The sequence below is a fragment of the Camelus bactrianus genome, unplaced genomic scaffold (genome assembly GCF_048773025.1).
Source record: "Camelus bactrianus isolate YW-2024 breed Bactrian camel unplaced genomic scaffold, ASM4877302v1 HiC_scaffold_43, whole genome shotgun sequence".
Classification (NCBI taxonomy): domain Eukaryota; kingdom Metazoa; phylum Chordata; class Mammalia; order Artiodactyla; family Camelidae; genus Camelus; species Camelus bactrianus.
The window spans coordinates 4,613,990-4,631,246 of NW_027413959.1; the positions used below are offsets into that span (position 1 = coordinate 4,613,990).

Consider the following 17,257-nt stretch of genomic DNA (forward strand, 5'->3'; position numbering starts at 1 on the left):
TCATCTACATGAGCTTTCCTGGAGGCTGACATCTTGATCGGACCATTAGCACCAAGACCTGGCCCCACCCAACAGCCTGGAGGGAAGCCTCAGGCCAAGCAACATATAGGGTGGGAACACAGGCCCACCCATCAGCAGACTTCCTGAGCTGCAAAGGCCTCTAGACATAGTCCTACCCACCAGAGGCCCAGGACCAGGCTTCACTCAGCAGTGGGCAGGCACCAGCTCCTCCTGCCAGGAAACCTGCATAAGCCTCTAGTCCAGCATCACCCACCAGGGGCAGATAATAAAAATAAGAAAACAACAATCCCAAAGCCTGTGGAAGGAGCCCACAAACACACAGAAAAATAGATGATGGGGTGGCAGAGGAACATCTCCCAGGCCAAGGCACAAGATAAAATCCCAGTAGGAGAAATAAGTGATGAGGAGATAAGCAATTTATCTGAGAAACAGTTTAAAGTAATGATGGCCAAGATGTTCAGAGAACTCAAGAGGAGTACAGATGCACAGAGCAAAGTTTTTAGTAGAGTTGGAAAAGACAAAGAATACCCAAACAGAGTTGAAGAATAAAATCACTGAAATGAACAATATACTAGAAGGAACCAAGAATAGACTAAATGAAGCAGAAGAACGGATCAGTGAATTGGAAGACAGATTAGTGGAAATCGCTAATTCAGAACAGAAAAAAGAAAAAAGAATGAAAGAAATGAAGATAGTTTAAGAGAACTCTGGGACAACATGAAGTGCTCTAATATTTGCATTATAGGGGTCCTAGGAAGAGAACAGAGAGAAAGGACCTGAGAAAATTTTTGGAGAGATAATCACTGAAAACTTTCCCAACTTGGGAAAGGAAACAGTCACCCAAGTCCAGGAAGCACAGAGAGGACCACATAGGGTCAACACAAAGAGGAACACACCAAGGCACATAGTCATCAAATTGACAACAATTAAGGATAAGAAGAAAATATTAAAATCAGCAAGAGAAAAGCAACAAATAACATACAAGGGAATTCCCACAAGTTTATCAGCTGATTTTTCAGCAGAAACTCTACAGAACAGAAAGAAGTGGTATAATATATTTAATGTGATGAAAGAGGTAAACTTACAACCAAGAACACTCTATCCAGCAAGGCTCTGGTTCAGACTTGATGGAGAAGTCAAAAGGTTCACAGATAAACAAAAGCTACAAGAATTCAGCACCACAAAACCAGCTTTACAACAGATGTTACAACTTCTCTCGTCATCAAACCATAAGAAAAGAGAACAAAAAGAAGAAAGAGGGGAAAAAAAAAAAAAAGACCTACAAAAAACTGCCTTGGTTGTTCGGGGTCTTTTGTGGCTCCTTATAAATTCTGGAATTCTTTGTTCTAGTTCTGTGAGGAATGTTGTGAGTATTTTGATGGGGGTTGCATTGGATCTATGGATTGCTTTCGGTAGTGTGGCCATTTTGATAGTGTTGATTCTTCCAATCCAGGAGCACAAGAAATCTTTTCATTTCTTTGTGTCATTTTGGTGTTTGGAGTATAGGGAACCTCCTTCCTTAAGTTTATTTTTAGGTATTTTGATGTTTTTGATGTAATGGAAATGTTCATGCCGGTTATAAAATTCTCGCTTTTGAAGTGAAAAAAAAAAAAACGTGAATGAAGGGCTGCAAATGACAAAATATCCTTCTTTTCTATGGGTGAGTTGTATTCCATTACATACATACATACATATATATACATATTTCTTACATTACATTCATCATATAGATATAGATATATATACATACTGCATCTTCATTATCAATTCAACTACTCATGTGCACTTACGATGCTTCCATATCTTGGCAATCATAAATAATGTTGCTGCTAATAGCAAGGTGTGTGTATCTTTTTTAATTAATTCTTATTTTGTGGTTGGCTTTATTCCTTTGATAACTATATAAATTTAAAAAGCTAAAGCTCTAAACATCCTTAGAAATAATGAACAGCATATATATGTAAATTTAAAACATATATGTGCAGTAAAAAAAAAAAAAGAAATGAGCTATCAAGCCATGAAAGACATGGAAGAAACTAAAAACCCCTAATACTAAATGAAAAAAGTGAGTCTGAAAAGGCTACAAACTGTACGAGTCCAACCAAATGACATTCTAGAAAAGGCACAGCTACAGAAACAATAAAAAGATCGTGGTTTCCAGGAGTTTAGTGAGAGGGAGGGAGGAATGAACAGATGGAGCACAAGGGATTTTTATGGTGATTAAACTCTTCTACGTGATACTATAGTGGCTACATGTCATTATGCATTTGTCAAATGTACAATATCAAGAGTGAACCTTAATGTAAACTACGGACTTTGGTTGATAATAGTGTGTCCATGTTGGTTCATCGTTTCTACCAAATATGCCACACTGATGAGGGATGTTGAGGGTAGGGGAGTATATATATGTGGGTGGAGAGGGTTATGTGTGAACTCTATTTTCTGCTCAACTCTGCTGTGAAAATGAAACTCCTCTAAATAAATTGTCAATTAATTTAGGAAAAGAGATTAAAAAACAACCCCAAATTGCTTCTGGATACCACATGGAACTATATTCAATGTTCTGTAATAAAATTTAATGAAGAAGAATATGAAAATCAATATATGTACATAGACGCATGACTGGGACATTAAGCTGTAGACCACAGACTGACACACTGTAGCTGACTATCTTCAAAAACATAAATCACATTCTCAGATCTACAAAGGAAAGTGGTGTTCACTTTTCAATTTTTTACAGGTATTCACTTAATTCAGCTCTGTCCCACCTCAGGGTCCTAACGGTTCGCGAGGCCCTAGCCTCACCTACGCACCGCTACCCGCGAGCGCAGCCCAGGCTTCACCCGCCGGCTCCCGACCTGCGCGCCCCCACCAAGCGCCCCCTCACCCGCTCGGCGGCAGCAGGGGAGGCGGCAGCAAACGGCGGCGGCAGCAAGCGGCGGCCCAGACCCCAGGTCGCGTTCCTCCTCCAGGAGCTGGTCCGCGAGCACTAGGCTCCCGCCCAGCTTTCACACGCTCCGGGCGGGTCTGGTCGGTGCGTCTGTGCGTCCACGCGCATGCGCGCCCCTCCTCCCCCGCCCGCAGCGTGGACGCTCGGGCTGCAACTCCTGTTCTTCGGGAGGTGGGGACTGCTGCCGGGCTGGGGGCTGGGGGCTGGGGGCTGGGGGCTGGGGGCAAGGGCCTGGCAGTGGGGCGGAGGGCCCATCCCTTTACCCGCCCCACCGGGTCTCCATCCTTAACACCCCCATCCCATCACCTACCGGTCCTGACACAACCAAAACCTCGAACAGCTCAGGGCCAGGCCACACCCCCTAGCCCCACTCCCCCTGCTCGCCTTCCCTCCCAAACCCTGTGAATGCCCCCCCCACCTACAGCCAAGCCCCCAAGTCTCCCACAGGACCCCCAAAATGGGACTTCCTCTCACACCGAGGTACCCGCCCCGACACTCCACCACGCTAGTAACCTATGGCCCCCACGCCGCAAGCTCACCCCTCATGCCTCACTGCAGGACCCCCAACATCCCAAGATGGTCCCCCTCACCCCTCAGCCGGGTCAATTCCACTCCCAGCGATTCCTCACCCCTCAGCCTGTGCCCACTCACCGCGGGATCCTCCCTCACCCGGAGTGCAACCTTACCCCCAGCTGACCCCCTCACCCCTCAACCAGCGGGGGGCAGGATGGTCTGGGCTCCCATCACCATGGCGACAGCCAGCCAGCCAGGGATCCCGGGCAGAGTGCTGGCACACAGCCCTGTGTCCCAGGCTCCTGGGCCCGGGCGGGGGTTGGACGCAGTTCCAATTCTCGCCCGGGCGCCCTGCCCCCACCCATACTCCCCCCCACTTCTCCCCCCACCACCCAGTGCCTCGTCTCAGCTGATGGGGCAGGGTGGTACCAGGGTGCACACCACTCGCCAGTGGGCCTTGGGTGGTTGATGGTGCTGCCGGCAGGGAGGGGGCAGCCCCGCCCAGAATGGACAGCAGGCAGCGGCAGAGGCAGCGGCAGAGGCAGAGGCAGAGGCGGGGAGGGGGGCTGCCCTGGGAGAGCCAGTCAACTTCCTCCCAACTCCCCCGCTGCCTGGCCGGGGGGTGGGGGGGGCAGCCTCTGCTGCCCTGGCTTCCTGGAAAGAATCTCTCCCTGTCAGCCTGCTCCTGGGAGGTAGGCAGGGTGTGGTCGGGGCGGGGGGGGGGGCTCAGCAGCAGCAGCAGCAATGGCAGGATTGGGGCTGCCTATGCTAGAGCGGGAATTTGCTCCCATTTCCCGCTGTCGCTGCCACCGCCCCCGCACCCTGACAGCACCTCCTCATCTCCCAGGGGCAGAAATGACCTGCAACATAGGCCCTGCAAATCTGGACAGCAAAAGCTGCCCCCAGGACAGGACGCAGGAGAGATGGGAGCAAATTGACAGGCTCCCAAGGGTAGACCCCTCTCCCCGCTGCCGCCGCCGCCGCCGCCCCCGCACCCTGACAGCACCGCACCCGCCTCCTGGGAACAGGCCATGGCCTGAGGGCCAGTCGGACTTGCTCCCTGGCTGCCCGGTGCCCTCCCACCTCCTGGGGTGGCGGCATCCGCTAACCCCCCCCCCGGGTATAAGCGGCAACGAACAGGCGCCCGTACTACTAATGAGCGGGAAGGAGAAGTGGGCACCACGAACCACCCGGTGGCCCCCGACCCACCTCAGGGTCCTAACGGGTCGCGAGGCCCGGGCCTCACCTACGCACCGCTACCCGCGAGCGCAGCCCAGGCTTCACCCGCCGGCTCCCGACCTGCGCGCCCCCTCCAAGCTCCCCCTTACCGGCTCGGCGACGGCAGCGGCGGCGGCAGCAAGCAGCGGCCCAGACCCCAGGCCGCGTTCCTCCTCCAGGAGCTGTTCCGGGAACAGTTGGCTCCCGCCCGTCTTCTTCAAGTTCGGGCTGTTCCGCGTCTGCGCAGGCGCATCGGCGCGTGCGCGCGCGCCCCTCATCCTCCCGCCGGAAGCGTGGACCCTCGTGCTCGTGCTCCTGCTGCTCGGGTTGTGGCGAGTCGGGCCGAGCGGTACCGATCAGGGTCTGGCGGGGGGCGTGGCTGTGGGGCATTAGCCCTGGGACAGAGAGAAGAGGGATGGAAGAGTTAAAAATAAATCTCTTATTTCAGGATTTCTTAAAATGTTATCTTGGTGCTAGTCAGTGCACAGTGAAAAAAAACCAAATAATTGTTCGAAACTTTATATCTACAAGTTGGCCACTTTACAGACAATAAGTTCAAATGATCAAGATCAGGGAAACTCAAGCGATGCATTTAACTCAGCCTACTGATAAATGAAGAGGTACAGAGTGTGAGGTTTCAACCATCTAGTCAGAGTTCCAGAAGGAGAAGGGGAGAGAGAGAATGGAGGCCATTGTTTGAGGTTATAATATTTCAAATATTAGTGGCGATAACAGTTAAGAATTGTACAGAATTCTATTTAGAGACTATCATCTGGGTGTTTGGGGTGCTTGTCTTTCTGGGTTGCCATTGCTTGTAGGACACTTCAATGAACAAAGTTGGAGATATGCATTTTTTAGAGAACCTTGAAATTCAACATTGTAAAATTTATTTGACTACTTAGATTTTATAATTGTACCTCTTTTCCACTTGAAAACTTAATTCCTAAGACATTAAAAGGAACACAATAACTAATTCATTTTATTTCAATTTACTGATATCTACGTACCCACACATGAATACTAATACTTCAACATAGCCATATTCATAATACTTAAATAATGAGTTTAATATGTGAAACTTAAGATTTATCTAAAGGTTTGTTTTTTAACTGCAGGCTATACATTACTAGCAACAGAGCCAAAATATTGTAGGTTTACTGCACAAATATGATTCCTCGTAGTGGGATTATGCCACCAAGTTTATACGTAGATAGGTTTCATTTCATTATTTTCAATTTTAATAATTGTTATATTAGGTTATTTTATTTATTTCACCTTGAATTATGTAAAATATATACATGATTCCAAGTTCAAAATTATAAAGCAGAATTTTTACTTGCATCCACATGCTTGTTTTTAATTTTTTCGTATAATAAAGATGAAATATAACATTTTATGTTTATGCCATTGTATCTTTGGACAGATTATTAGAAATAGGATTCCTGAATTTATAAGATGACCGTGTGTATACTTTCATTAGGTATTGCAAAATCCCCTCCATAGTGTTGTAGCATTTTTCATTCCCATCAGCAATGCTTGAGAATGCATCATTATTTAGAGGCTGGCCAACAGAATATGTTGTCAGACATTTCATTTGTTGATAATTTGGTAGCTGAATAATGTTTTTGCAGTATATTATTTTGAAATCCTTTATTATAAGGATTTATATATAATAAAGGATTTCAAAATAGGTTTAAGCTTTTTTCATATATTTAAGGGTCACATTTATTTATTTTTATGTGAAAATACTACATAAATATCATTAATGTTTCTATTAATTTGTTGGCCATTTTCTTCTCAATTTTTGGAAGTTTAAACAGAATTGTAAAGGAATTAACTTTAGGCCGAAGGAATGTTATTCTAGCTAGGGAGTCTGAAATAGAACAAAAAAAGGAAATTAAAGAAAGACATCCATGAACAAAGCAAGTAAACACTATATTCAAGTCACACTTCATAGTAATAAAATGTCTTGTGATTAAATAAAATATAATTTTAAAACATGAAAACTGCAAAAAGGTTGGAGTGGTAAATGCATTGACATTGATCGAAGGTCTTTGTTAGCTAAAAGGAAAGCAAAAGATTGAATTAAATTTATATGTTTAAATGTTAACAATGCTTAATATAAATTATAGGTTAACCATTAAACAAACAGAGTGTATAATTTTGAATTTAGTGGAAGGGAATATAAAACTGGGTTCAATCCCCAGTACCTCCATTAACAAAACAAACAAAAATCTTTTTTAAAAGTCCATAAAAAATAGATATATTTGAACAAGTAAAACTTGATAATATTTACTGCCCAAATGCCCTATAATTCTAAAGGTTATACTTCACAAAAATAAACTGATCTTAGCTGAAGATTTGAGGGAAGCAAGGAATCGAGGATAAAAACAAACATCTGTTTATAAAACAGGAATGACAGTGTCAACTTTCTTGACATTAAAAATTCAAGATAAAACTAAAATATGCAATCGGTTGTGAAGTAACAAAATGATCATTAAAACTATATTGAAATACATTCATATCAATGAATTTTATATTTAAATTAAAATATAAATTAAATCTTAAGATAGAAAATATAATAAAGTACTAATAAGTGGTTGACAAAATTGTATCTGTCTAATATAAAGAAAAATAATATTGAAAATGCAGAAGTAATATCAAGACAAAGGAGATATTTACCAAAATAAAGGGAAACGTGCGTGACGATGAAAGGCACACCTTTATAAGAAATAAACTTGTATGAACAAACAATATAGCAGATAAATAATGCAGAAGCAATGAACATGAAAGAACAGATAAAAAATGAAATTATAAAGAAATATCAATGCATTAAATTTGTACTCATACATATCCATAACAAAATATAATTATGGATATAGACTAATTGATTAATATAACCAACATATTGAATTATTTATGTGTTTACTCAAAATCTATAGCTGTTTCAAGAAGTATTTTTCCCCAGTTCAATCTTCTGCTTCAAATCTCTACTATACAACTCAGATATATAAATTAATCACAAAGTTGCAAAAGATGAGTGTCTTGGACAAAGATTTGAATTGTGTTATTAAGATATCATGTTGTCCCTCCAGCAGTTAAAATGTGTATTTTAGTAGTTTTCTTTGCTTTGAATCTTATATTTAAGTACCTATCTCATTCCTTTTTATTTTTTACATTAATTGGATAGCTGTCAAATTCTTAACTAGATTTTTAATAAGGTATGTTAAAAATTTGAGCATTTTCAAAGGCAATTTACCTTTTTTGACCTGTTTTATATTATTAATTTAATTCTTCTGTGATTCTCTTCTAAACCCCATCTACATATACCTGTAGCAATATGCTTATTACATGTTTCCTTTTTTACTAATCTTCATGGTATCATGAATCAATGTAAAATACACTCTGATGCTCATAATTAAAAGCATTCACTTTATATTAAATTGATCATTCCCTGTGCCCCTCAAAAGAACACACTTTTAATAAAATATTTATTATATTTGTTGCTTTGTTAAGAGTAAATATTAAAAGAATATGGTTGGGGTGAAGGGTTAGTGTTTAGGATATAAGGAGTTTAATGGTGAAAATACAAGCAAAAGAAGTAAAACTTCATCCGGCTCATTAGATATATACATAATATTCTTGGCCCATGTATGTATATGTTTATGGGCCAGGAGTTTGCAGACTATCATGGTAACTATGAGGAAAGTTAAAAATTAAGAAAGAAAGAAAGGAAAGAAAGAAAGGAAAGAAAGAAAGGAAAGAAAGAAAGAAAGAAAAAGAAAGAAAGAAAGAAAGAAAGAAAGAAAGAAAGAAAGAAAGAAAGAAAGAAAGAAAGAAAGAAAAAGAAAGAAAGAAAGAAAGAAAGAAAGAAAGAAAGAAAGAAAGAAAGAAAGAAAGAAAGAAAGAAAGAAAGAAAGAAAGAAAGAAAGAAAGAAAAGCATAAAGGTGTACCTACTGATGACTGGGCTTCCTTGGAAAGGGAACAGAGAACTGGAGACAGCAACAGTCTCCAAAAACACATGAGAAAATGTTTACTCTTGTTTTGTACATGTTGTTTCCTTCTGTACCTGTACTGTATGTAAAATTAAGGAAGAAAGGAAGCAGAAATAAAAGGGAAAAAAAGGAAGGAGAAAAGAAAGGAACCTGGCCACTTATTCTTTAAATATATAGCTAGTATTATCTCCTGTGAGCCAGAGATCTTTCAGAACCCCTCTTAGGACTCAAAGACACCTAAATGGCAGTTCTCTTCCAAATGCTCCTAATCCTGTATCTCTGTAGCTTTATAACATTAAAGATGGTCTCAAGCAGATACAAATCAACTCCAAAATCTAAATGTATACAAGGTATACCTGTAACAAATTATATATTTGCATATATATTATATATATATAACATATATAAGCATATGTGTAGATATATACTCAGACATAATGTATATGTAGATATTTTTTAAAGAGATATATCCCCTAAAGTTTCTTCAGAACACTGTATTCCTTTAGTATGATTATCTTGGAAAAGACCTCCAGGCTCTAATAAAATAACCAGGGCATTCCCAGGACAACTCCAGCACAAACTTCAATCTAAATGGTAAGAGATCCTAAGCCACACTTTTCCTAGGATTTCTGGTACTAGGGTGAGAACAAACTGATAAGTCAGCCACCAAAGCTTTTTTAGAATTGCCTTGAATGTAACCCAAAGAGCCCATAGATCTATTCACTCCATTGTCTAACTGTAACTTACGTTGTGTCTGTTATGTGCCAGGTTCTTGGTGAACAGCTGATCTGCCTAACTGAATAGTACAACAAACTTGCCTTCTGTCAACGTATGCACTAGAGTCAAATGGACTCAAAGACTATCTTTCCTGAGACTCAGGTGTCATAGCAAGGAAAAAACAAGAGCAAAAATCCATCTACTCCCACTTTTCAGCACTCCTGGCACTATATACAAAAGAACTCAATATTAAGAGACCTTGTTTCATATAATCCATTATTGTCAATATCTTCTTCTAATGAAAGATGGAAAGTTGATACCAGAAACATTTCTATAACTTTATACATTTGCGATTTTTAAGCTTTATTGATTGTATCCTATTTTCAAGATTGTAAAATGACCTGAACCTTTCAAAAGATTCAAAATAAAAAAGCAACTATAGATATCTCATTTATTTTTCATTTAAAAGTATCTTTTCTTCTTCAACTTAAGATTTCCTTTCTTTATGCTTTTTTAGCTAAACACACACACAAACACACAAATACAAATATTTTGAAGCAATATCTGTGTGTATGTTTTGTAATAATGAGAGCAATTTAATTACCCACAGTAATTGAATGAAAATGTTTAATTCTTAAAAAATTGTATTAACTCAAAAGGCAAGTCTTTTTCTTTTACATTAAATCTTTTTGACCCAGGGAATGTCATTTAATCATTATTACTCAAGCATATTAGTAATTTATTCTTTGACTTTTAAAATCATATTAATAAAATAATTATTTATTAACTCATGAAAGTGTTTTAAGTACCATGAAGTTTCAAATAATATAGTTTTCCTGGAAAGAATATACATTTTAAAGATAAAATCCCTGTCCAAAGAGGTAATTTGATATTTGATACACAATCAATAGCACATAAAGTTACTTGGATGTTTACGCATTTTTAAAATGATATTTTAAGTGGAAACATTGCAGAAACTTGCAGAAGCACTTTCCTTGTTTCTCATTTTAAGAATTTTGAAATTTTTCTATCTAGAGGTAGATGCTTAATTACTGATTATTATTCAATCAATATGTTCTTTATACAACCACACACAAAAGTTCACTTTTCCAACTTTCTATCATATGAACCCAGGTATGAATTTCTTTAGCTGGAAATAATTGTATAAAGCATCAGAAAATTGTTTAAGATCATTTAATGTTACATTAAGATTGGACCACATATCTAAATAAGATGCTGGTGGAAATTAATTCGATCTAAGTTTTACATGCTATTAATTAAGTAAATAAAGCACCATGGTAGAGTCTTTTATACATTGTGTATTGTTGTCTATTGTGCTGCACAAAATTTAAGTTGTGGATTCAGTCCACTTTCTTCTATTATTTAAAAGTTCAAGAATGTCATAAAAATACATATGCCATTCTTTCTAATTAAAAACTATGCATATTTCATTAAGACGTTCTTATGACTTGCCTGGATTGCATGTTATGACACTCTTAACTGAGAAGGAAAGGCCAAGCAGATGACACAGCACACTTAAACATTATCCTCTGTGGATTTGCCCACATTAATCGTGCTCTTTATGAACCAAGAAGACATTCTATAATATTAGTTATTGTGGCAGTTTGAGAATACTATAAAAAAGTGAATTATTTGGCTTGCCTATCTTTGGAGAAAAATTATTTTATTCCAATAGGAAGCATAAACACAAAATGATACTGACTTTCCTGTCTGCAGTAACCCCACCCCCACCATCTTAGCAGGCCCTCTCTTTTGGAGGAAGGATTAAATTATCTTATTAGTGCATTTATTATTATCTTTTTACACATTCAATTCACCAAGCAGTGAAAAGTTGTTCATTGAGACTGACTACACTTAAAAAGCACAAATAGAAATATATTATAGTTAATCAGTCTATCTACCCACCTGTCTATTTTTTCTCCCTATCTCATCTTTCCTTCTCTCCCGCCACCCCCTTTCTCTCTCTCACACACACACACACAAACCACATTGCCTGTGGGCAGTTTCATGTCCTTCCCTGGGCCCCTGGAATCATGGGTTGTTCCAGTTCCCTAGTCTTGCTCTGTAACATTACCCATTCTTCTATCTGTGAAATCTATTCTCTCTGCACTTACCTCTTTTACTTAAGGGCATTAAAACTCCCTCTTTGTAGGTATACAGATCTTGTCTATTTCTCTGCTGAACCAAAAAAGGAAAAAAAAAGAAATCTAAAATATTAAAGTCATATAATACCTAGAGCAAAAAAAGTATCTTAAAACAGGAGAAAGTGAATAAAACATTGATGAATATAATATTTGGGAAACTCGAAAGCTGAGAGGTTGGAGAACTGTACAGCTAACAATGTTAAGATAGATTTCATGTCAATAGGGTAAAGATTAAATGATTTTATGAATAATAGTTAATCTGGAAATGGTTAATAGGATTATGTAAGCAAAATCAGAAAGGACTGTAAGCCTAACTCATTAGAATAATAGGACAAATTATCCTGGAATTTGTTAGATCAAAGAATAGAGACATGGCTGATGATTAAAATATTACAGCAGAGGATTTCATTATGAATATGGTATTAGACTTGCAGCAAAAATACTCCTAGAATAAAATCTTAATGGCTTCCAAAATAATATTTTTTTCTCCTAACTTTCCACGTTTGCCCCTTTAGACCTCTTCTCACAGGCAGATTGTGTTTGCATGGAGTTTATGATTTGCTAATCATTCTTTTTTTTTTTTAATCAAGTTCTTGTCAGTCTTTAGAGAAAATGATTTAATTTGGTCATTTTCATGTTCAGATGTACCTGAAAAGGACTGGCTTACATTCAACTCATTTAAATAGAAGTTGTGAAAACTCTGTGGAATAGGAGAACTGTTTTCCAAGCAAAATAATTTAGAACATACTTGTGATAACTGGCAGCTTATTTTTTCCATCTAAATTTGTAGACCTAAATCCGAGTATTAGGCAGACTTTCATTTATTTCACATCCAGCTATGCTTCAAGGACTTTGAATCAATTCTGCATAGTGTGGATCTGAAGGAAAACGTGATCCCTGAGATGCAAGACACAGCAATGACAGTCAATTTATAAAGTGAGCAGAACAAGAAACATCACAAAATACTATCATGTAAAATTGATAATTTTTGCTAATTTTTCAAACACAGAAGTGTTACATACATTGATTTAAAGTGAAGAAATACAAACAAATTAAAATATACCAGAAAGTTTTGATGTATGAGCTGGTGACTATGAGACTGACATTAATAATTTGCATATGGACAATTAAGAATTGACTGGTTGGTAAATTTTATAAAATACTGGAAAAATCACAGGATTTAGAGTCTGTATTTAGAGACCTGGATTTCAAATTCACTGTCATCACTTACTACCTATGCAACTTCAAGCATTTTGCATCAATTATCTCAACTATCAAAAACCACACCAAAAGTATACCTACCTCATGAAATAGTTGAATGGGTTAACTAACCTACAATGCATGGCAGCACATTATAATTCCTAAAGCTTGGTGTAGTTGTGTCTGGGCTTAAATGTGCTTTTCATGCTTCCTCTACGTTTACCACAATGACATGTCCCCACGTGCACAGGTTTATGTCTCTCTTACTATACAGAACTACAGAGGAAATTAATGTACTGTTTATTTATTATGTATATGTATATATATCTATACTTGTATCTTTAAATTCACCTTATTTTTAGCTGTTATAAATAAACATATATGCACACATGTGCACACACAGACATGTATACACACACATGCATTCACACACACATATATAGTCATAATAAACTGAAGAGGTCAATTGTTATCCCTAACACAACCACTAATAAAATACCAAAAAAAAAAAAATACAGAAATGGAAATTTTAAAAGAACAAAAATGGCACATTGCAAAATAAAATTAAACACAAAAAGGGAGTAATAGAGAATTTGAGAATCAAAAAAGGTACAATATTTAGAAAACAATTAGAAAAATGACAGAAGTAAATCCTTTCATTTGTGTAATTACTTTAAATATAAATGGACTAACTGCTCTAATAAAAAAAACTTAGACAACATGGACACCCAAGACGGAGGTTATTCATGAACACGAGAAATGAACATCAGCCGAAGATACGTAAGATGGACAATGGGAGTTCCAGCCTTTCCTGGAGGAGGGTTGGCAGTTTTATATTGTATCTGAGACAATTTCCCTGCACTAGGTGGAGACACAAACTGTATTGCTGTCTTTTAATTGGGAAGCTTAACGTGGTCCACGGTGGCCGACAAGCAGTGGGTTGAGCTGTTTTTGTTCTACGTCAGGTTAGCTAAGCCGTAAGCAGCTTTCTTAGCGTTCCCTTCCCTTTGTGTGTCTCTAGGTTAGGGTTGTTCAGAAGAGAAGTTTACACCTGTTGGAGAGCAAACTGAAGGAGCAGTCCTTTGGCTGGGGGGCTGTGCTACAGCCGTGCACGTTGTCACTGACCTGCACCCTCACGCCGTCAGTGTGGAGAAGCTGCTCCTCTGGCGCCCGCTGGCCTCCGCAGGGGGTCCCCCTGGGCCAGGCAGGTGTGCAGCTCCATCCTGCTGCCACCGGTTTCTTCCACAGGGAGAGACACAGGCTCCAGGTCTTCTTGAAGGTGTTCAGATTTTATTGAATGGGTTAGATTTCTCCTGCTTAAAAGGTTTTTTTTATTGTGGTAAAAGAATAGGATTTGCCCCTAAGGAAGTGTACCATGTTAAACCTCTCTCCGGGTTTTGGGGACAGTAAATACATTCATACAGTGCAATCACGACCACCTGTGTCTCCATAACTCTCCCCGTCTTTACGTGTGAAACCCTATGCCCGTAAACAACAACCCCCCGTTCTCCCCCGGCTGCAGCCACTTCTGTGTTTTCTCTTTCTGGGAATGCAGCCACTCCTAATCGCTCACACAAGTGGAATCGCACACGATTCACCGTCTTGCCCCTGGCTCACGGTACGCGTTCCGATGTCCCCCAGGTGCCCCCGTGCTGTCACACATGTCACAATGTTCTTCTTTCTTCAGGGGCAGTACTGTTCCATTGTACGCTCAGCCCACATCGTGCTCATCTGTCCATCCACGGAAGGACGCTCGAGTTCCTGCCTCGTGGTAGGTATTGTCAACGGAGCTGCTGTGAAGTGGGTGTTCAAGTGCCTCTTTAAGACCTGTTGTATGTTCGCTCGGGTTTATTCTAAGCAGTGAGATTGCTGCAAGTGTGGTAGTTGTTTCTGAAATTTCTTTGAGGGGCTTCCAAACTGTTTTGCACAACGGTAATGCCATTTTATGTTCTCACCAACAGTGCACAAGGGGTTCTTTTCTCCACATCCATGGACACCACACACGGACAGCAATCCAGGTATTCAAAGCTCTGACTGACAGATGTTCCCCTTGGAGGGCGGGAGGAGGGGGGACCTGGTGGGGGCCCAGGAGCGCAGTGGGGTGGCAGCCCAGGGTGTGTGTGTGTGTGTGTGTGTGTGTGTGTGTGTGTAAGATGTGGATGGGGGTGTGGGCAGGAGAGGTGAGACACGGACAGGAGTGTGTCGGAGGTCTTGCCCGGGGCAGGGCCCCGAGGGGTCAGGAGCAGCAGGAGGCTGACCTCAGGCTCACACCAGTGCTGACACAGGGGCTCAAGGGAAGGCGTCGGCCACTTCGCTTCCAGGGGCCCAGGAGGGGTTGTGCATGGGGGACGTGCTGTGGCCTGGTGTTGCCCCAGGGTCAGGACGGGGCCCTCAGGCCTGGTGGGGGCAGCTGTTCTGGGACTGGTGCTCCTCAAGGACCCGTGGGGCCAGCCCGGTATCGACCGTCCTGGGGTCCCCGTGGGAATGTCTGGCTGGAGGCAGATCTGTGGTCCAGGGGATGGAGGTGAGGGGCAGGGCCTGGGGCCGGACAGGCTGCAGGGACCATTAGCATGTTCAGCTTGTTGGTTAGGTGTTCCGTGTGAGGGAGATTGTGAGTGGGGGAGACCCCCAGGATGGTTTCTGGAGCCCCGATAGAGCCCTGGAGGCAGAAGGTGCCCAGTGTCCTCACGCCTGGCAGGGTCCCTGAGGGCCAGCGATGCCCCTGGACACAGCTGCCTGCCCCATGGCCTCACCATCTTTGGTGTAGAGCCCACTGCAGCGAGCTGTCCCTTTCCTGCATAAAATTCTCTGTCTTCCTCTGTCTCTCTGTCTGTCTGTCTGTCTGCCTGTCCCCCACAGGAAGCTGGAATGGCCCTTTCCAACAGCCCTAGGGTGCTGTGGCTTTACTGATAGACACTCAGTGCTGGTCCCAGCTCCCCTCCAGGAGCCTGTCCTTTTGGCCTCCCCTGGGGCCGTGGAGCCACAGACTCGACACATTGGTTTCACCCCCTCTGCCCTGACACACTGAAAGGCTCACACAGACACTTGGACAATGTCCAGCCGCCCAGGGCCGTGTCCCGTGGGTGACTGAGATCTCCTGAAGCGCTGGCGAGGATCGCCCAGCAGAGCCAGCCCCGACCAGGCGCTGGCCTCCATTTCCTGGAGTGTTTCCTGCGAAGGGCAGACAGCTGTGGCTCCTGTGTCTGCCCTCTGGGGAGTGCTGTGTCTCCTACAACCCGGGACCTGAGACTGTTCCTTTGAGATGGAACCACCAGGAGGGACTGGAGCTCAGGGTCTGGCCTCCCGGGAGGACCGAGTCCTGAATCCGTCCCTGCACCCTTGGCAGCCGGTGGGCACAGTGGCCTTCACGCTCCTCGACCTGGGACGTGCTGCTCCAGGACGGGAGGCAATAATTTCTGTGGTTCCAACCCGACTGTGCTGCGTGTTACAGCAGCCGTGCTGACCAGGCGTCCGACACCTGGGACTTGCTGCTGACTCTGCGCCCCCAGGGAACCCCAGGGATGGGTGTGGTCAGGGGAGAGCTGGGGCCTGGGGCTGGGAGGGTGTGGAGGGCGGCCAGGCTGTGGAGTCACCAGGGGAGGGGCCGCAACATAGAGCGATTCCCAGAGAGCTATGGAATGGTAAAGGATGCTTTATTGTCTCCACAACCCAAAACATGACAAGCCAGAGTCTCCCAACAAAAAACCCAAACCAAAGATAAACAGCGCAGAAAGTTCATGGGCTCCAGACATTTAGAAAGGATGCACAGCTTCCCAAGCCAGGCCTGGCGTGACCTCTGGCTGTAGCACACCCCCCCTCCCCTGCCACCACCCGGCACTGGGGCATGCCCCTCCCCATCCAGGGACAAGACAGGAGAGGCCCAGGGGTCTCAGGCCGGGACTCCAGGCTGTCGGGCTCCCTCCTCCCGGGGCTCGCCTCTCACCCCACCGCCCAGTGCAGGGAAGCTCCTGCTGAAGGTGTCTCAGGCCACTGGCCACAGGACAGGCTGGCTGCGGCCACTGCCCTGTTTTGCCAGTGTCCCTATTTCTGTGTCCAGCGAGGCTGTGTCCTGCCCATGGGGGACCCGGTCACCAGGCCCGTCTCTGGGAAGCTGGAGTGGGGAGACCTCACCCCCTTCCTGGCAGGCCTGGCTCCTGTAGGGGCCATGGGCCCTGGCCCTTCTCAGAGCTGAGTACTTGGCTGACCGTTGGTGGCACATCCAAAAGCCTCCCTGCTGTGAGACGTTGGCCAGGGCTGCATATGTTCCCACCAAGGATCTGACACAGGCGCCTCCCCTTGGGGACCCTGCTTGATGACCAACCTGATGGTGTCCACAGAGCAATCCCTGCCCACTGCCCCGGGATGCCAGCCTCCTGCTCATCCAAAGGAACCCCAGGGTGCCCCGGGCACTCCTGGTGAGGACAGGCAGACCCCTCGGCTCAGGTTGGTGGTAGCACCTGCTGTCCACTTGGTCCCC

The 17,257-nt window shown here is 43.0% G+C and overlaps 1 protein-coding gene across 7 annotated transcripts in view; it reads right to left on the minus strand.

Annotated features, from left to right (window-relative positions):
- The window catches only part of LOC105064463 (uncharacterized), a 56,821-nt gene extending 51,855 nt beyond the window's left edge, over positions 1-4,966 (minus strand). For 4 of the 7 annotated variants that reach the window (XM_074360273.1, XM_074360276.1, XM_074360272.1 and 1 more), the window contains exon 1: positions 4,813-4,966. The gene's annotated coding sequence lies outside the window, so the exon portion shown is untranslated. The remainder of the gene's footprint in view (positions 1-4,812) is intronic. The other 3 variants (XM_074360278.1, XM_074360277.1, XM_074360274.1) reach the window with 2 other exon arrangements.
- Positions 4,967-17,257: the final 12,291 nt, after the last annotated feature.